Below are 18,047 nucleotides of genomic sequence, written 5' to 3'. Positions count from 1 at the left end.
GAGAAGGCTGAGAGGGGATCTGGTGGCTGTTTACAAACTCACCAGGGAGAACCAGTGAGAATTGGGGGAGGCTCTGTTTCCCCGGGCACCACCTGGGGTTACTAGGAATAATGGCCACAAATTGTTAGAGAGTAGGTTCAGGCTGGACATCAGGAGACATTACTTTACAGTTAGGGCTGCCAAGCTCTGGAATGGGCTCCCAAGTGAGGTGGTGCTCTCTTCTACCTTGGGAGTCTTCAAAAGGAGGCTGGACAGATATTTGGCTGGGGTGATATGACCCCGGCACCCATTCCTGCCCAGGGCAGGGGGTCAGACCTGATGATCTGTTTAGGTCCCTTCCAACCCCAAGTACTATGATACTATGACCTGTGCTTCAGAGGGCAGAGAAAGCAGCCTGCTCCAGCACAGGGCTGGACAGAGGTAGGCTGGGAAGGCTATGCTCCTCGCCCCCATGTGCAGCACTGGCCAGAGCAGCGACCCACTGGGTGCCAGCACCTGCGTGGGGCATGAGTGCCCTGACAAACCCCACCTGCTGCTGCTGCTGGTAGCGGGGGCTGTGCACCATATGGAAGAGTGTGCTGTGCGTCCCCATACCCCCCTACCCTCCCTCACACCCACAAACTTCCTACCTGAGTTCTGCGCTTCTGCTGCCCCTCTGGGTATGAGCTCCTTGTTGCCACCAGCTCCAGTCCCATACTCTGTGCTGCCACCCAGCTGCTGCTCCCCCCTGCCCCCACTGCTTCACTACCTGTTGCAAGTGAGAAGGACGATGGGGAAACTGAGTAGCTCCCCCAGGGTGGGAAGCTGTTGCTGGCTAGGCTGGACCCTTACACCTGTGAGGGTGTGAACGAGGCACAATAGGGTATGTTACAGGGTGTGTGTATACATGGGTGCCTCACTCCCACCCTCATGGGTGGAAGGGCTGGGCCACGTACAACTTGTTGGTGGCTGCCTGTGGGCCAGATGAAAGCACCCGGCAGGCCAGATCCAGACCATGGGCCATATTTTGCCTGTCTCTGGTGTAGATACACCCACTGTGTTCTACAAATTTAATTCGTTTTTGAACTTCAGTTCAGAGTAGGTAGTGCATTGTTAATATACACAACAGCTCACTTTGCAGTAACTTCCCTGTGTAAAATTATCCAGCTTCAAAGTGGAGTAAGCTAACTTACACAAAGGCTCTGAGAGAGCAAGTATTTTTAAAGCAAGTACTAAATGACTGTGCAGTACTAACTGTGCAGTCAGGGGCACGTGTAAATGTGCCCACAGTGTTTTAAAATGGTATATATATATATTAAATACGTTCTTTTATGTGTAAACCATGATTTATTATTCCATTACACTAGCAAAAAACAGAGGTAACTCCTTTGATTTTAAATTATGCTGGCATAAAACTAAGGTCATAATGTGGTGAAACATGAAGAAGACCTTTGTTTCAAAACAAAAATAGCGGGGCTATGGCAGTACATGAAGATAATGAGCCTGCAAAGCTGGACTTATTTAGCTCTGACGGGAGAAGAGTTGGAGAGGATTTAATTGACCTATTAAAGCTATTAAGATGATTCGTAAAAGCTGATCAGTCCCTCATTTTGTGTTGTCCCATAATACAAGACACAGGGTCATTCTAGGAAGTTATTGGCAGGTAAATTGAAAATGAATAAGACAATTCTTAAAATAGCATTTAGTAACTTCCACAGTGATATTTTAAATGGTGCTTTTGAGCTATAATAAAGAGAGGGGGGAAAATCTGTCTTCCCCAGTCCCTGTGCATGAGCCTGGAAGGTGGAGGAGGAAGAGGGGGAGAGAACATGTATATAAGATGGAAATGCTTCAAAAGAAACAGTGGTTTTCAGGAGGGGTGGGGGTTTACGGAGTTCATGTTATCTGTGTTCAGGTACAAATCCTGAATTCTACCTGCCAATGCAGTCAACAAAAACATGTTAATTTGAAACAAAACTACATTTATCCCTTTCTCCCCCCAAGTGTAAATATGTGATAATTTTTTGCTAAAAATAGAGTTCAAAGACAAGCACTATTCCCTTTGGGATCAATGAGAGAGAGTTTCTTTTCATCTCGGTTAACCTTAATTCAAAAGGAAGATGGCAGCCTCTGTGGAATGACTAAAAACAATGCTAATTTTTTTTTTTCAGAGAACTGCTTTAATACAAACCAGAATAATTCTAAAATTTTGAAAAAAAAACTAGTGTTATTAAATTTTATTTTAAAAAGCAGAAGTATAGTTACTTCATACTAAAGGTGGACTCTATACATTACTTATTCATTATTTGTATGACCATAATAGGACCCAACTGTGCTAGCTGCTATATAGGTATTTAAAGCTCCAATCCATGTCCTCCATGTCTCAGGAGTTTCTCCAGGGCATCATCCACCTTATATCACTTCTTATCCCTACCCTGAGACTTTGTACCCTATCACCTGTGACTGGACATGGGAATGGGAGCACTTCAGAGAATACTGCCAAATAGACTCTAGACTTAACTTCTCTTTCTTCACTTTAGGGCCTTGCTTTCATCTGAGACTCGATACTAGTGCATCTTTTAAGTCACACTTCAGTTCCCAAGCTCCAGGAAGTTAGTACTGTGCTCTCTTGTTGCTCTCAAATATTTAGCTCAGATGTCATTTGAATCCCTGAGGGTTCCTTGAAGCAAAAGGATTGGGATTTTTCCACAGTGACTGCCAGAAGCGGAATCCCTTCACACCCCTTCTGGGGCTTCATTGCTAGTTAGCCTGACTAGGTTCCTGCAGATCTCACAGAATTCCCATGATATATTTTCATCTACAGGCAGTCCTCGAACTTACAACACAATTGGTTCCTGAAAACCATGTCTTAAGTCAAAATGCTATAACTTGGAACCAATTTTCCCATAGGAAACAATGTGATAAATGGGGGATTCATTCCTGAACCAAGGCCTGGTACCCTGTTTTCACCAACAATAACCCAGAATTTTGTACCCAATCAATTATAGATGAGTAATATAGCTACATTAATGTATTTATAATGTAAAGAGCAATCATATTGCTATGGAAGGACTTCTTTGTGGTGACTTTACTGGACTTTTTGAAGGGCTCTTGGTTGGACTTTTTGAAGGGTTCTTGGCTGGAGTCTTCTCCAGAGTCTTGGCTGCAGGTTTTTCTGGAGTCTTGTCTGCTTTCTTAAAGAAAGTGTCCAAGGAAGTTTGGGCAGATGTTCTCCAGGGAGATGGGTGATGCAGCAGACTTTTTTGCTGGTGTGGCATGGCGTTGGATCAAGCAAAGTCAAAACTGACATCAGAAAGTTGAAACAGGGTGTCAATGTATAAACATTGTAAGTGTGAAACGTTGTAACTCGAAATGCTGTAAGTCAAGGACTGCCTGTATTTACAACATAGCTATAAATCATAAAGGTGCACACTACTAGCTTTGAACTTACCTATTTGTAACTTCCAAGCCTCCAGCCCAGGGATTCTCAACTAGGTTGTTGTGGAATCCTGGAGTGTTTGGAGATTCTTTCAAGGGTGCTGTTTGGTATCATGCAATACTAGATTTCAAATAGGAATTCATACTGTTAAAAACATTTTGGCCTTCTGTGAGCTTTCTGAATTATTTTCAACAGAAGAATTATCTTGTTATTTTTCTGTAGTTAAAAAGAGTGAAAACTAGGAGCTGGCATTTTCCAGGGGGTACCGCAAGCCTATCAAGGGGTGCCCTGAGCTTAAAACCATTGAGAACCACTGCTGGAAATGGTTCTACCTGGTGTCACAAAAAGTGCAATAGATATGCAAGTTGTCATACAATTGGCACACAGTACTTTGCACCTTTATCTTGACACAAAGGCTACAGGTTGCCTAATGCCACCATTGTCATCTAACTTTGTTCATTGTCCTCACCAACTAGTTTACTGTATAACTCAATTATTTTAAAATGTACAATGCATGCCCCTCTAAATTTTAATGAGAATACATACGAGCTCACATACAGTGATGTGGACATGCAGGAATTGTACATATGGTTCTTACTTAGACTGGCTTAACTGGAATGCACAGTTGGACTTACAGCAATCTCCTACTTTTGGACGTAGTACCACAGTCAGTACTACTGGAACCAGAAACAGGTATATGCCCTTTCCATTAGGCCAGTGTGAAAGAGTTAATATTGACTGATCCAAGGTAAATCTTATCGTGGAAACCCTATCCTTGATTAATGCAAAGATCTTTCGGAAATGTTGGCCACATGCTGCTCAGTCACTGGGTCCTGAGAAGCTGATAGTTTGGTATGCATTGATTCATGGCGCTTGGCCCTATGGAAGACATAAGTGAATCCTGAGAATGACTGTAGTTGTTAATAAGGTACTCATTTAGAAACAAAATTTCAGCCATCCTTGTGTAGGGAGTCTCCAGAAAAGAATGCAGTAGTCCTGCCCATATAGGCATGAGTTTATGGTTTAATGTGTGCGCTCAGAGGAACTGCACCTATTGCAAGGACTCCCACTGAGAGTAATCCTGACAACAGGCCTGGATGCCCTGTGCCTCCTACACAAGCGTAATACTTTTAGCCCCTGCTGGTTATGTGATGTGCTCTCTCCTCCCTGCGTTTCTTTTTTCTGAGATCCATGCATGAGTTTCTTAATATTCAAATAATCTTATGCTAAAATAGGTATTACAGATAATGCACTAAAACAAAAAGCAAAACTTTATGTTAAAAATAGTGAAGATAAAGGAAGCAGTTTCTTGAAGTTTCTTTGATTAAAAATAAAATGTAGGCTTACATTCCTTTGAAGAAGAGAAGGAACTGAGTTTAAAGCAAGTGAAGTGGCCATTTGAGTTCTTAGCTCTGATGTATAAAAATTAAATAATAAAGGACAAGAAATCTAGAGAAGGAAAAGATCTTTTGGATAAAGTAATACAGTTTCAGAAAGTGATAATTTTCAAATGAGAGGGTATAAATTCTTCTTTTAAAAATGTCTGCTCTGCCTTTAAAAACTCAGTCTTTGGAATAGGATTAGGTTTATTCATGGAAAAATGAATCAGACTGAGACTACATAAATTACGTTTTTTTTCCTCCTAGAAATGTACTGAAGACTTTAGGAAAGAAAATGCTGGTTCCTGAATAAAGTAAACAGTTAGTTTTAAATATATATTAAAGGCATGTAAAATATAGAGAAGGTATGCAAAAAGAGAAACATGTGCTTCTGCAAACCAAGCTGGTATTATTCCCTGGAAAATCTGGTTAGTATTTATTTGCAACAGCTTTTTGATGTTTTCTGTGTGTTGTTTTCCACAAGATTAGTCCTTATATTTTATTTATACCAAGATTAAATGGATGGATTCTCAGATTTTCTATATTATTTAAGTAGTTTTTGACTTAATTATATGGGCAAGGTAAAACATATGTTGACTTCTTTGATATTTATTAATAACTAGACCTTGTATAAAATGAAGATAATTAGGAAAAAAGAAAAATGTGATAAGGCAGCAATGCCACTTGTTAAATTTACTCTTTTCTCCTTCTCTGGGTGATATATCATGGAAAGGTTGTCTGCGCTGTCATTCTGGCATCACTAAGAGGATGTACACAACATCCTCTATTCAAATTACGTTTCAAATCAATCACCCTCATCAGGCTACTATCTTCATTTGATGGCTGTAGGACAAATGTTTTGGCTTATAGGTAGGAAATGTTAGCATTTGAAAGAGCCCTGATTGGGAGGGTTCAATGGTTAACTGATAAATTGTGTTCAGTAAAGAAAGGACAGTAAATAAATGCTTGTTGAAATACTGTAGTTTAAAAAAATAAGAAAACAACTGCCCTGAATTTATCTTACCAATGAAGTAAATATGTATATTTGTGAAACTCCAGACGAATATTTATTGGGTTTTCCTAAAGCTATGCTATTCAAAACTGCACAGTATATGTGTGCTGTGTTGGTTATTGCACTGATCTGCTGAATCCTGAATTATTCGGTTTACTTGAAAGATTTTGTATTTTCTCACCAACTTTACAAAGAGGCATGAGGAAAACAGCTAGGTTGGTTTTAAAGGTTGTGTTACGCTCGAGTCAGAGCCTGGGTGTTTTAAGAACACATGAAACAATCCCTGTATACCTCATGCTCTGAAAACCTCAACACTGAGAGTCAAATAGCACCTTCAGTTCTTGGGTTACTATCATTTTCTTGTACAGTAGCTTTGTTAGCATGATAAATGATTTTCAGCTTCTAGAGCATTGTAAATACTGTATGCATATTAGCATACACTTTAGAGTCTTCTAATCTTTCTTTAACATATACAGCATTATCAATTATGTTCAATGTGTTAATATAAGGTAGTATTTCTTTAAAATGACACATGATTTAAACTGCAAATCACCAGCCCCTAGACTACCTTGGTACATATTTATATATTTAAGCTACAGTTTATCACTGTATGAAATACCTTTTTGTTATTCCTCTGTAATTGAAAATAATGACACAAAATCATCTACTGTTATACAGTGGTAGTATGATGTACTATCCTGGTAGCTTAGTATACTATATGAAGCCAGACTGTGGAGCCCTGCCTTTGAAATATGATTTAAAACAGAATTTATAATGTCACAGAATTACATAAAACTGTGTGAAATTGTGAAGATAATCATTTAAATCTCCCTACATGAAAAGATAATTGCTCCAGAAATTAACTGTACCTGGGGTTCATTCATTTGGTCATGGCTAGTTTCTTATATAGTGATGATTTGATATTAGAGCTAATTAAGATCAGGTCAGAGTTGCTGAAGGTCAGACATTAATGCACAGGATCATTGAAATGATAATTATAAACAGATTAGGAAGCTACGGTCTTTTATAAGGGGTTATTAGATAATTACTGTGAGAGTGTACGGCTTACTGTAATAATGGATTATCGACTACTTACAGCGTTTTAAGGGTGAGAGTATATTACTTCCTCAAGGACTAAGAGGAATAATATTGAGGGAACAGTGCTCTGTAAATAAAATAACACCAAGTGCATTTCAATTTTCGTACAAAGACTCTATCAGTACCAACTCCATCATTTTGTCTTGATGATTCTTTAGCTATTTTCTCTGACTAGAAAGGTTTTTTTATTTTTATTGGTTTGTTGAGAACAGTAAAATGAAGCAATTTTTTTTTAGTTTAATTTATATATTTAAAAAAATTATTTTATAAAAAGAAAACAAGAAACAGTGCTAAAGCTGCCAGAAGGTTGGATAACAATAAAGGAGGTAGCTTGTAATGATTTTGAGAACTTGAGCAAAAAGCTAATTTTGATAGGTCCTATCATTATGTGCTGAGAAATAACAACACACGTCATATTCTCTTGTTGCCAGATGCGGTTTTCAAAAAATATTTTTACCCAAATCTTAAATTATCATAGTACATGGGTAAGAAAATATTAAGGAAATACTTATCTAGCCAGGGAACACCTTGTTCTACCGACTGAACCACATCACCCTTGGAGCTTGCAGCATCAGTGTACCATCTATAATTTAGTGGTCCTGAGCATGAAGAGACAAAAAAAGGAGATAGTACTTAAATTCTGCAGAGAACATACAATCAAGTGGTCTTCAAGGTATGGGAAGGGGCAATCTCCATATTGATATGTACCCTTATAATAGTGTCTGCTCCAAAAGATTGACAGAGAAAAAAATGAAGACACAAAATGGTTTTAGCTGACTGCCACTTTTATGAAAGACTTCCATCACAGCCTATTTCTAAGTCCCTCTCCACCTTGGCTTTATTTCCCAGCACACCTTGTCATAGGCCAAGACTACAACATAGCAGATAAGAGGGCCTGTGTGTTCTTTGCCACTGTGATTGGCTGGAATTGAGAAAGAAGCTAGTTAAGAATTAACTTGAATCAACTTAGTCCTCATTTGTTGAGGGTAGGAGGGAATTCTAGCCCATTCTTCTCATGGAAACCTGACCTTTTGCCCTCAATGTAACGTCAGAACCTGATCTTTATTACAAAATCCAGACTTCTTCCCCACCACTACTACTCATCTTTGGTGATCATGTCCCCTATCCAAAAAAATCAAGTTAAGAAGCAAATCTCAAAGAAAGAACTCATAACCCAGGGGGAGTCCTTACATGCTGAGAAGGAAATGTACTCCCATTTTATGAAGAATAGCTTCAGTTTGATCCAGTGACTTTCTCAAGTAGATGGCAATATTTTGAACTGCTGCTCTGAATGGAGGTAGCAGCTGTTGTGTCATACACTCTTGTTCATGGTCAAGAATGAGGGTGTAATGGAATTGTGGGAGTTCCAAAGAACTAATGACCATGGACAATTTAAATTTATTCACTGGGCCTACAAAATACTCACCACATCAACAGTACCTTATGACGGGATAATTACAATCATAGAATCCCAGTAACAAATAAGGATTACAATTTAACAGAGGTATTTATGGGCAATAGAATGGATCAGAGGAGCATTTGCCTAAATGTCTAAAATATATATAACATTTTTGTTCCAGCAAACTATTTCCTTTTAAATGACAATACATGCACTCACTGTCAAATGAATACAAGATTGGCATTATAAAATTTGTGAAAATCTTAATGAATATCTGTGTAGAAATACCACATTTCAGTACTATTTTTTACCTTATAAAATTGTAATCACCTCACAAGAAGTAACTGGGTTTTGTTTGTTTGTATGTTTTTGATTTTTTTTAATAGCACACAGTAATTTTGTGTCGTTCCCCCCCACCCCCCAATAAATTTCACAGGGAAAGAAACTAGTTATGAATTTAGGTCAAATTTGGGGAATATTTTCAAGGAAAAAAGTTGGGGGTGGGGGTTGAGATACTGAAATATTTATTTCGATGGTTTAAAATGAAATAGCCTGTTTCAGAAACACCAAAACATTTTATTTTAACGTGTCCAGGAAACTTTATATATGTCATTTCAGAAAAGGCATTTTTTGTTTTAAAAAGGGTCCTAAATTAAATGTAAAATGTTACATAACACAGTCAAATAACCTGAAAATGAAAGAACATATATTGTTTGGGTTTGCATGAAATATTTTCTATTTGAGCGCAAATGTTCCCTGCTCCCCAGTTTTCCTGATAATGAAGAAAGGGTTCAAATTGAAGCAGTTTCTCTATACTTATAACACTACCAAGTCAAACAAAACACTAAGCAGACCTAAACATTGCATCCTAACAGCTTGAATCAATATCTTTTGATAGTGGTATAATCATTCTGACTTCCTATACCCCAAAGACAGGTACTGGAGAGATGATTAGATTCACTCTATCCCCCCAGCCTAATCCCTTGCCCCTCCAATTCTTAGGTATACCTCTTTGCAGCATTCATAGGTAATTCCCTGGTGTGATCCTGATGCCATCACTCTCATCTGAAAATGTCTGAGGCTCTGTTCTTACCAACCACAGTTGTTAATCACATAACAAAACATTCATTGCCATATCCACATGTAGACCACATTTAGCCAGACCCATTGGGCAGATCTTCAGCCTTCCAGGGAATGGCTTCCAGAAATAGGAAAACCCCTACACAGGTAATCCTACATGGTCCCTGGCAGCTGCCAGGACCAAAGGAACATGGCCTGACCCCTCCCCTCCCCTCCCCTCCCCTCAGGCATTTTGAACAGACCTCTGCTTGATAATCTAGCAAGTTAATTTTTAATAAATAACTACTGAAATTAAAAGAGTCTTATAGTGTCTGTATATGGAGAAGCTGTGGGTCTAATCTTAAACAGTGCTGCGCATAACTGAGGATGCAAAAATGACATTTTGTGTTGTCCTTTAGTCTTTGTTGTAAAGGAGCTCAAGATATATTTGATACTGAACAATGAATACTGATATCACACTGCCTTTGACTATTGCTACACAAGGAATATTTTCCAGGTTTTTTTTCACTGTGTATTATGTCTACTACTCATTTGAAAGTTATTTTAAGCTTCAGCTCAATTTGTTCAATGGTTGAAAATGGCAACACACTGATTTTTCCCCCCAGCTACCACAGCTGAAATACTTTGTAATGTACAGACTGTCATTTGCCTCCTGCATATCAATTGATTATAGGTGCTGAAACATGATGGATTGCCATGTGATACCAGTAAAACTCTTTGTGCTAAGTTATTATTTTTGTAATTCAATAGCTAGTGTTAAGTGATTTCAATGAAATATTCTGCCTGGACTTTAAAGAAATGTTTTACAACAAATGAGAAATCTGATCATTATCAGACAGTCTTTTCAGGCATTATTCTAAACATGTTTTTAAGCAAACACTTTTTACCTTAAAGAAGTAACCTAATTATAGAAAATACTTCATGTATTTGTGAATTGCAGAAGTGTAATTGAGGAGATACTGTTGTTTGTTAGTATTCAGTCACCGAGACCACTCTTTCCACAATGGAGGTGTTGAAGGAGGATTTACACAGTCATAATATTATACCATCTCTTTGTTTAGCTTTTGTGGAAGACAATTACATACATCTCAACAGCACTTGGAAGATTAAATCTACACTTTAAACTTGCTATTTGAACTCTGTATTCAAAACAGCGTTCCACAATTAGTGAAGCAAGCTGTGTGGCCTGGGGTTAAACTAAGCAGGAGAGAGAGTGCAGGCAGTTGAAGACCAGGGTTTTCATCCAAAGTGTCTAAATAAATTGTGCTTTGATATTGTGGCTCTCAAACTACACAAGGCCCATTCAGATGTGTCCATTTTTGACAGTCATGCAGGTCAAAAAGGATTCTGTTCTCTGGCTGAAAAGTGGCAGCACTTAGGAACAGCATTACTGCCTGTCAAAGAGGAGTAGAAAAATCCTGGATGTTCAGATCTTTGCTGTCTTTTTTGCCTTGCATGAATGATAGTAAGATGGCCATGGAAAGATAGAAAAACAACTCTCTTTGAAGTTAAAAAAAATAATCCAAGCTGAATATTCACCCCAACTTTCAGTCCCTAAAATACTATTGACCACACATCAGTTTTATTTCTTTATAGACAGCAAAGACTAGAGCAGACTTTTCTGCTGGATGGAAGACTGTAGGACAGGAGAGGATTTAAAGGAATCTAGGAACTGCATAATATAACATGCTATTTCTATAGCATCTCACTGGAACAGACAGAAATCACACTGAAAAATACTATAGTTTCAGAGATTTCTATTTCATTTCAAGGATGACCAATGCACAGCCAGTGACAAACTCTGACTCACCTGACTAAAGTGCAGGAGTGAGTCTATTACCTGCTCTGGGCATAGAGCAGTGCATTTAAGTGACCCATTGTAAGAATAGGGAAATATGTATGCAGCTCTGGAGGCCAATCCTATCCCTATAATGGGATCAGTTAAGCACCCAGAGAGGCTAATAGCATCTCTCCTACACTTTAGTCAGGTAACTAAGAGCTGTTCACAAGCTGCTGCACTAAACCTTGTGTAGACATTATAAGTAATAAAGCAATAACTGGAAATTTATTTAATTGGAAAAAGTGATAAGGTGTGACACCAAGCTATTGTAATTGGTGGTGGGGGTTGCAAGCACACACATTGCTTACTGATGGGATTTTCTTTATAAAAGAATAATGTAAATGCCAACCTAATCAATAAAGTCCATATTGAGGCTTTAGGGCCAGCTGGAGTAAGGGGTTCATAAGTGCCCTGGAGTGGGAGCATCCCCAGGAAGGATCTCTGACTCAGTCACAGTTCCTTCTATGCCCCATTCTTCATCTGGGAGCAAAGGTGAAATAACACCACAGATGGACCTTAAAAAGTTGAGCCTACTTTCTTCCCTTAAACATGATAGACTATTCTGTCCAATAATTATGGGACTATGGTATTGCCAACCTCAAACATTCAAAAATCATGAGTCAAGTTATCAAAAATCATGGGATTTGTGATAGTGGGTATAGGTTTTAGCTGTGTTGGTCTAAGGACATACGTAGACAAGGTTCTTTGTGTAAATCCAATATCTTTTATTAGATCAACTAAAATAGTTGGAAAAATTCTTCTTCACAAGGTTTTGGGTACAAACACCTGTCTTCAGGCTGAGGAAGTGTATGTAATTGTGCTGTACTCTTCCTGGATGGAACAGAATAGAGACCAGAGGCGAGTTATGCAAGAATGGGATTCATGATATAATGCTTTGGGGGGAGGGGGGTTCTTATTTGCTTTTCAGCTTTTTGAGTATTTAGGGTTTACATTCTCAAGCTTGGGGGAAAATATCTCCTCAGAAATGAAATTTAGAATCATGTCCTAAGTGAAACCTGAGATTCTCTGAAGTTGGGATAGGGATACCAAGTATGTGCATGGAGAACCACTGAAGAAGAGAGACGTGTTGGGATAAGAAGGACAGAAAACAAAAGACAAAAAAGAAATGAGTTACAGTGGGGTAGAAAGAAGGGGAGAGAAAATAGAGTACATTTTGCAGACTGGAGCAATTGGAAATGGAAACATTCAAACAAACTTGTTAATTTTTATAAAGGATTGTCACATTTTCTAAGACATTTTCAGAATAGCATGAACAGCAATGGTATTTAAGCAGCCAAATGCTGCCTAATTAAGCATATGAATAAGCACATATCTCAGCTGCTAAGAGCTAGAAATCCCTTTAGAGCTGGTCCGGATTTTTTTTTAGATTGCTTTTTTACATTGTAAAATGCTATGTGTTCAAACATGATGCTTGCTCCTGGTTGAGGGTGTCAATGCTTCTACCACTTTGGGGAAAAAAAGGTAAAAAGTTCTGACTTTTTTGGTTCGGAATGACTTTTCTTTAGAAATTTAAGTGAATTTATATTAAACAGTAAAAAAAGAAAAAAAAACATTTGAAATCAAAATTAAATATTTTAATTGGTCAATTCCCCCCTCTCCTCCCTGTCAACCATGCAAAATGGTGGGCTAAAAAAGTAACTGCAATCTTGGGTTCTGGTGAGGATGGAGGTAAAAGATGGACTTAAGTTTCTGTAGTGCCAGCAAAATAGGAGCTGAAAATCCCAGGAGGATCACTAAAGAACCTGGAAAGAGGTGGTGGATGAAAACTGGTCGAAGCTTGAATAGAGGAGATGAACATCATTCCTTCACACCTTTCCTTTCTGTAAATCCGTCTCTTTGAATCTTTTGAGTACAGCATTTTCAAGCAAGGGGGAACAGGATAGCTCTTCTCAACCTTGGAGCTCTGTCTGTCCATGGAACGCTGAAGTTTAACTTTGTGGCCAAGGGACAGTCTCAAAATGCACTGGCCCATGGAAATGAATATTCTTGTCAGGGTCTCCATAGTCCCTGATGTTTACCTATCAAAGAGTTAAAAACCCAATGTGTGCAACAGCCTCAGGAGTGTTCTAGTCCTGCTGCTGCCCATGGGTGGTATCTCAAATAGCTGCCTGTTTCCTTCAAGTTCCTATATTCAGGAGTTACAGGGCAGCAAAGAAGAACTACCAGCTCTCTGAACCAGTTTAGAAAGATCCCCCCAGGCTATCACCAGTAGCAGAGAGGTTACCAGCCTAAGGACTTTGAGAGGGAGAATACAAAGGGCCACAAAGACACACCCTCAAGATGCAGTGACAGGAAACTGGGCAAGATCTGTGACCTCCTGAGGCTGGAAAGAAATTTCCTGAAATGGTGACAGTACAAGGACTCAGGGGACAGTGCTAAAACAGAAAGACCCCACTATTTTCTCAATATTAGAATTCCAACATTCAAATATTATATTTGGATGTGTGTGATATGTTGTTTACCTAGCTATGTTATTCATCAAACCAGACCTTTGGAGATTTGCCCATTTCCATTTTAGACGCATACAAAGGAAACATACCTGTATATTCATATACATACCAATATTTGTTGTTTTCTGTATAAAAATGCCTTCCTACCAAACACAGTTTATCTAAACTTTAAAATCTGGATAGAGAGGGATAAAAATACTAAATACAGAGGTTTTCAACAAAAAATATGTTTGTTTCACCTTATACCATCATTTACTTCCTATCTCAGGAAGCTGAAACATTGTAGAATTACATTTTTACAATGAATTCAGTTTATCTTCTTTTTTTGGCTATATCTTTTTCTGCAGTTACTGATTATCATCCATTTAGGTCCAGATATCCCTGATAACTGTGGCTTACCGACCCACAGAACAATATACCCAGCAGGACAGTAAGAAGAATCCATTCTAAGTTAAAAGGAATGTGTGCCAGGCATGTATCTATGACTGTCAGAGGTAAAATGAAGTGTGGTCATGTCAGATGGAAGACTCCCTCCATCTGCTCATCACCAGCAAAGGCTCACTCATAGTCCCAGGAAAGTGCTCTAGTGATATTTCTTACTTTGTCTAGATAGATTTAGCTGCTAGCTGTTTACTGTGACAAGATTACCCAAACAGGCCTATAAGAAACTGCAAGATACCAATGAGACTGGGAAAAAAGGTTTATTTCCAGAGAATTTAGAAGTACAACATTAGGAACTATGGGCATCTTTACACATGCTTGGGGGAGGTGGGGGGAGGGTGGCAATCTTTAATTAGAGCAGCTTTTGGAAGCCGCTCTAATTAAAGAGCCTGCAGTATCTTGTGTATTTAGTATCTGACCCTTCATAATGGTGTTGGGGGCACTTTAACTAAAGTTCATGCAGTGAGGTTTAGTTAAAGTTCCCCCACCACCATTTTGAAGCATGGAGATGCTGAATACATGAGATGCTGAGCACTGAGGTTGCTAGAGCACTGCAATACATGAGGTTGCTAGAGCACTGCAATTAGCATGCTCCAGCAGAACTGTTTTATTGAAACTGTTCTGATGTGCTGTAATTACAGCACATCAGAGGAGGAGTCCCACATGTCTACAGGCACCCCATGGTGCCTATGTTTCAGGCACCTGGCCTCCAGAAAGGAATCCAGAACCCATAAATGGACTCCTAGGCTTCCTATATGCTACATGAAAATAGGCACCTAAGTAGAGCAGTTCAAGCACCCACATGCTGAGTGGGGAACTACCTAGACATAGTCAATCTTGACTGATTAGTCAATAGGAAATGCTGAGATAGGGGTTTGTCTGAAACATTCACCTTTTCAAAGTCTTAGCACCTGACTCAGGGGTGCAGGGAGTTTCCTGCTCAAGATCCATAGCAGCCTGGACCTCTCTCCTGATGGCAGAAACATTTGCCTTTTCTTTCAATGAATAGAACAGGACACACTCCTTTCTTTCAAAATCCTTGTAACTCTGCCCACATTTTACATAATACCCGAGTACCCACACAAGAAGTAGGGGTTTCCATTCCCCAAACTAAGGGGGCTCAAATCAACATCTTCCACCTCACAAAAAATATCTTAAGTAGCAGACTAGAGGCAAGACTGAGGTACAGGTAGCTTCCAACTCTCATTTTGAAGCTGTATCACAAGGAAGCCAAGAAAATAAGAACTGAGGCCAGAGAGAAAGCAAAACAAGAAAACCCATCTCTTCAGCCTACTGGTTATCCCATTCAGATAGTAAAATAAAGACCTGGGTTCTCGTTCAGACCCTACAAAACATTTCTCCTTGTGATATTAAGTACTGTTTGGATGAAATCCATACACAGTTCTTCCCAATCATTGTTTCTTGTCCAGTGACACTTGTACTCTTAATTACAGTGTCGCAACTAACTGGAGGGTTGGTGTGAGAGCACCCATTTCTACCCAGATAAGCTTGCATTCCTGGGGAAGGAAAGATTTGGATTGTAACCCTCATAGGCTGACAGTAGAATCAAACCCCAGTCTCCCACTTCTTGGGGAATGTTTTGACTATGTGGCACAACCAGTGGCCATTTGAAAGTAGTCATGACTGTATTTTGTGAGAGGCCTAATCCTGTTGGCATATATTACTTGTTTCTGAACAAACCCACTGGACAGCATCCCTTAAGGGACTCAGACCTCCTTCCACATAGTCCATACCATTTGTGGACCACAATCAGACTTAGCTGAGAGAGAGGCACCAGGCTGGTCACACTGCTAAGTTTTAAGCATACCTCAAAGCAGAATTCTAGATGCTTAGAGATCTCTAAAGTCTCAAAGGGAGATGCCTAATTAGTTCTGGCACCTCCCTTGTTAAGCAGCAGTGAGGCAAGGGTATTCTGGATCTCAGTGTTTGGACATGACTGCCTCAATTCCAACCCAGCCATGCTTTTGGCACCTCAGATGTTGATTAAATCTAGCCCTTAATAAAGAACAAGAGAAAGACAACTAGGCATAGCTAATAGGGGTGTGCAAAGAGGGCCGCATTTGATTTGGATTTGGATTTGACCTAATTCAGGGGACAATGATTCGATTAGTTGATTTGGATCACTGTCCTGATTTGATTTGGCTGAATCCAAATCTGAAGATTTGATTCTAATTTAGAAAATCAGCAGTTTGGCCAAAGACACAGCTTTAAATGTTTTTTCTACAGACCTCAAGGTACCAGGTGTGGCTCCTGAATGCTGAGATGGTGGGGTGGATGGAGTGTTCTATAGGAGCATGAGGGAGCCCCCCACATGCTTGGCGGTGGACCCACAAGTGGACCGGAAGTACTTCCAGTCCACTTGCAGGTCTGTCACTGAGCATGCAGGGGATCCCCCCCAAGTCCCCCCGGCTCAGTGATTGGCCACAAGGGGACCCCGGGTGCCCCTCCAGACCCAGATAGCACCAGTCGCTGAGCTGGGGGGGTGGAAGGGTCCCCTGTGCACTCCACAGCAGACCCAAAAGTGGACCAGAAGTGCTTCTAGTTCACTTCTGGGTCTCCTGGCAAGCACGCTGGGGATCCCCCCCTCGCCCCCCATGCTCCCATGGGACGCTTCATCCACCCCACCATCTCAGCATTCATGAGCTGGCTGGTACCTTGAGGTATGTAGAAAAAACATATAAAGTGGTGTTTATGTCTAAATCATTGAATATCTCCGAATCTCTCCAAATCGATTTGGAGGGTTCCAATTCAATTTGGAGAGATTAAAGGGTGTCCTGATTCAATTTGGATTCGGAGATTTGGCCGCTGAATCAGGCCAAATCGCCGCCAAATAGAATCAGCAACTGAAGCTTCACACAGCCCTAATAGCTAACTACCCCAACACTTTTTTTAAACCTTAAATGTATTTTTTATATCCAGGCAGTCCTTGGACTTACGATATAATTGGTTCCTGAAAACTGTGTCTTAAGTCAAAATATTGTAACTCGGAACTGTTTTTCCCATAGGAAGCAATGTAATAAATGGGGATTGGTTCCTGAACCAAGGCCCAATACCCTATTTTCACCAAAAATAACCCAGAATTTTGTACTCAGTCAATTATAGATGAATAATATAGCTACATTAGTGCATTTATATTGTAAATAGCAATCATATTGATTTGGAAGGACTTCTTTGAGGTGACTTTGCTGGACTTTTTGAAGGGCTCTTGGTTGGACTTTTTGAAGGGTTGTTGGCTGGAGTCTTCTCAGGAGTCTTGGCTGCAGGTTTTTCTGGAGTTTTGTATGCTTTCTTAAAGAAAGTGTCCAAGTGAGTTTGGACAGATGTTCTCCAGGGACATGGGCAACATAGCAAACTTGTTTGCTGGTGTGGTGTCACATCAGATCAAGCATCATAGAGTCGAATCTGATGTCAGAAAGCTGAAACAGGGTGTCAATTTGTAAATGTAAGTGCGAAACATAACTTGAAATGTTGTAAGTCAAAGACTGCCTGTAAAACTAACTTTATTTCTACTTTAAAATCTTCTTGGTCTCTTGTCAGTTCAGATCAAGCATAGTCCTGTGCTTGCCTGGCAAGGAAAACACCGTGACCACTGAGGCGCATTGAGGTCTTCCTAGTTGCACCCGGGGAAGACCGCCCTCCTATCATGGGGATAGTACTTGTTAAGGTAATGTATAGTAAACCTCCCACTTAGCTGCTGGAGTGGGAAGGTCTTGGCTTTATGCCCACTTTATGGAAAGGGGAGACTCCTCCCTAGCTTGCTCCTGCAGCCTTATGGCTGAGGGCAAGCAAAACTCGGGAGCATCTGAACCCCAAGTCTCCAGGTTTGGGCCTTCAAGTAGGATGCCTGCCAAAGGTTTTGGAAACATCTGAAGCCCCAGATCGTGGTGG

Source organism: Gavialis gangeticus, unplaced genomic scaffold, assembly GCF_001723915.1.
Source record: "Gavialis gangeticus isolate Ggan-Ray unplaced genomic scaffold, GavGan_comp1, whole genome shotgun sequence".
Lineage (NCBI taxonomy): Eukaryota > Metazoa > Chordata > Crocodylia > Gavialidae > Gavialis > Gavialis gangeticus.
The sequence above is the reverse complement of the archived record's forward strand: the minus strand, read 5'-3'. Positions refer to the sequence as shown.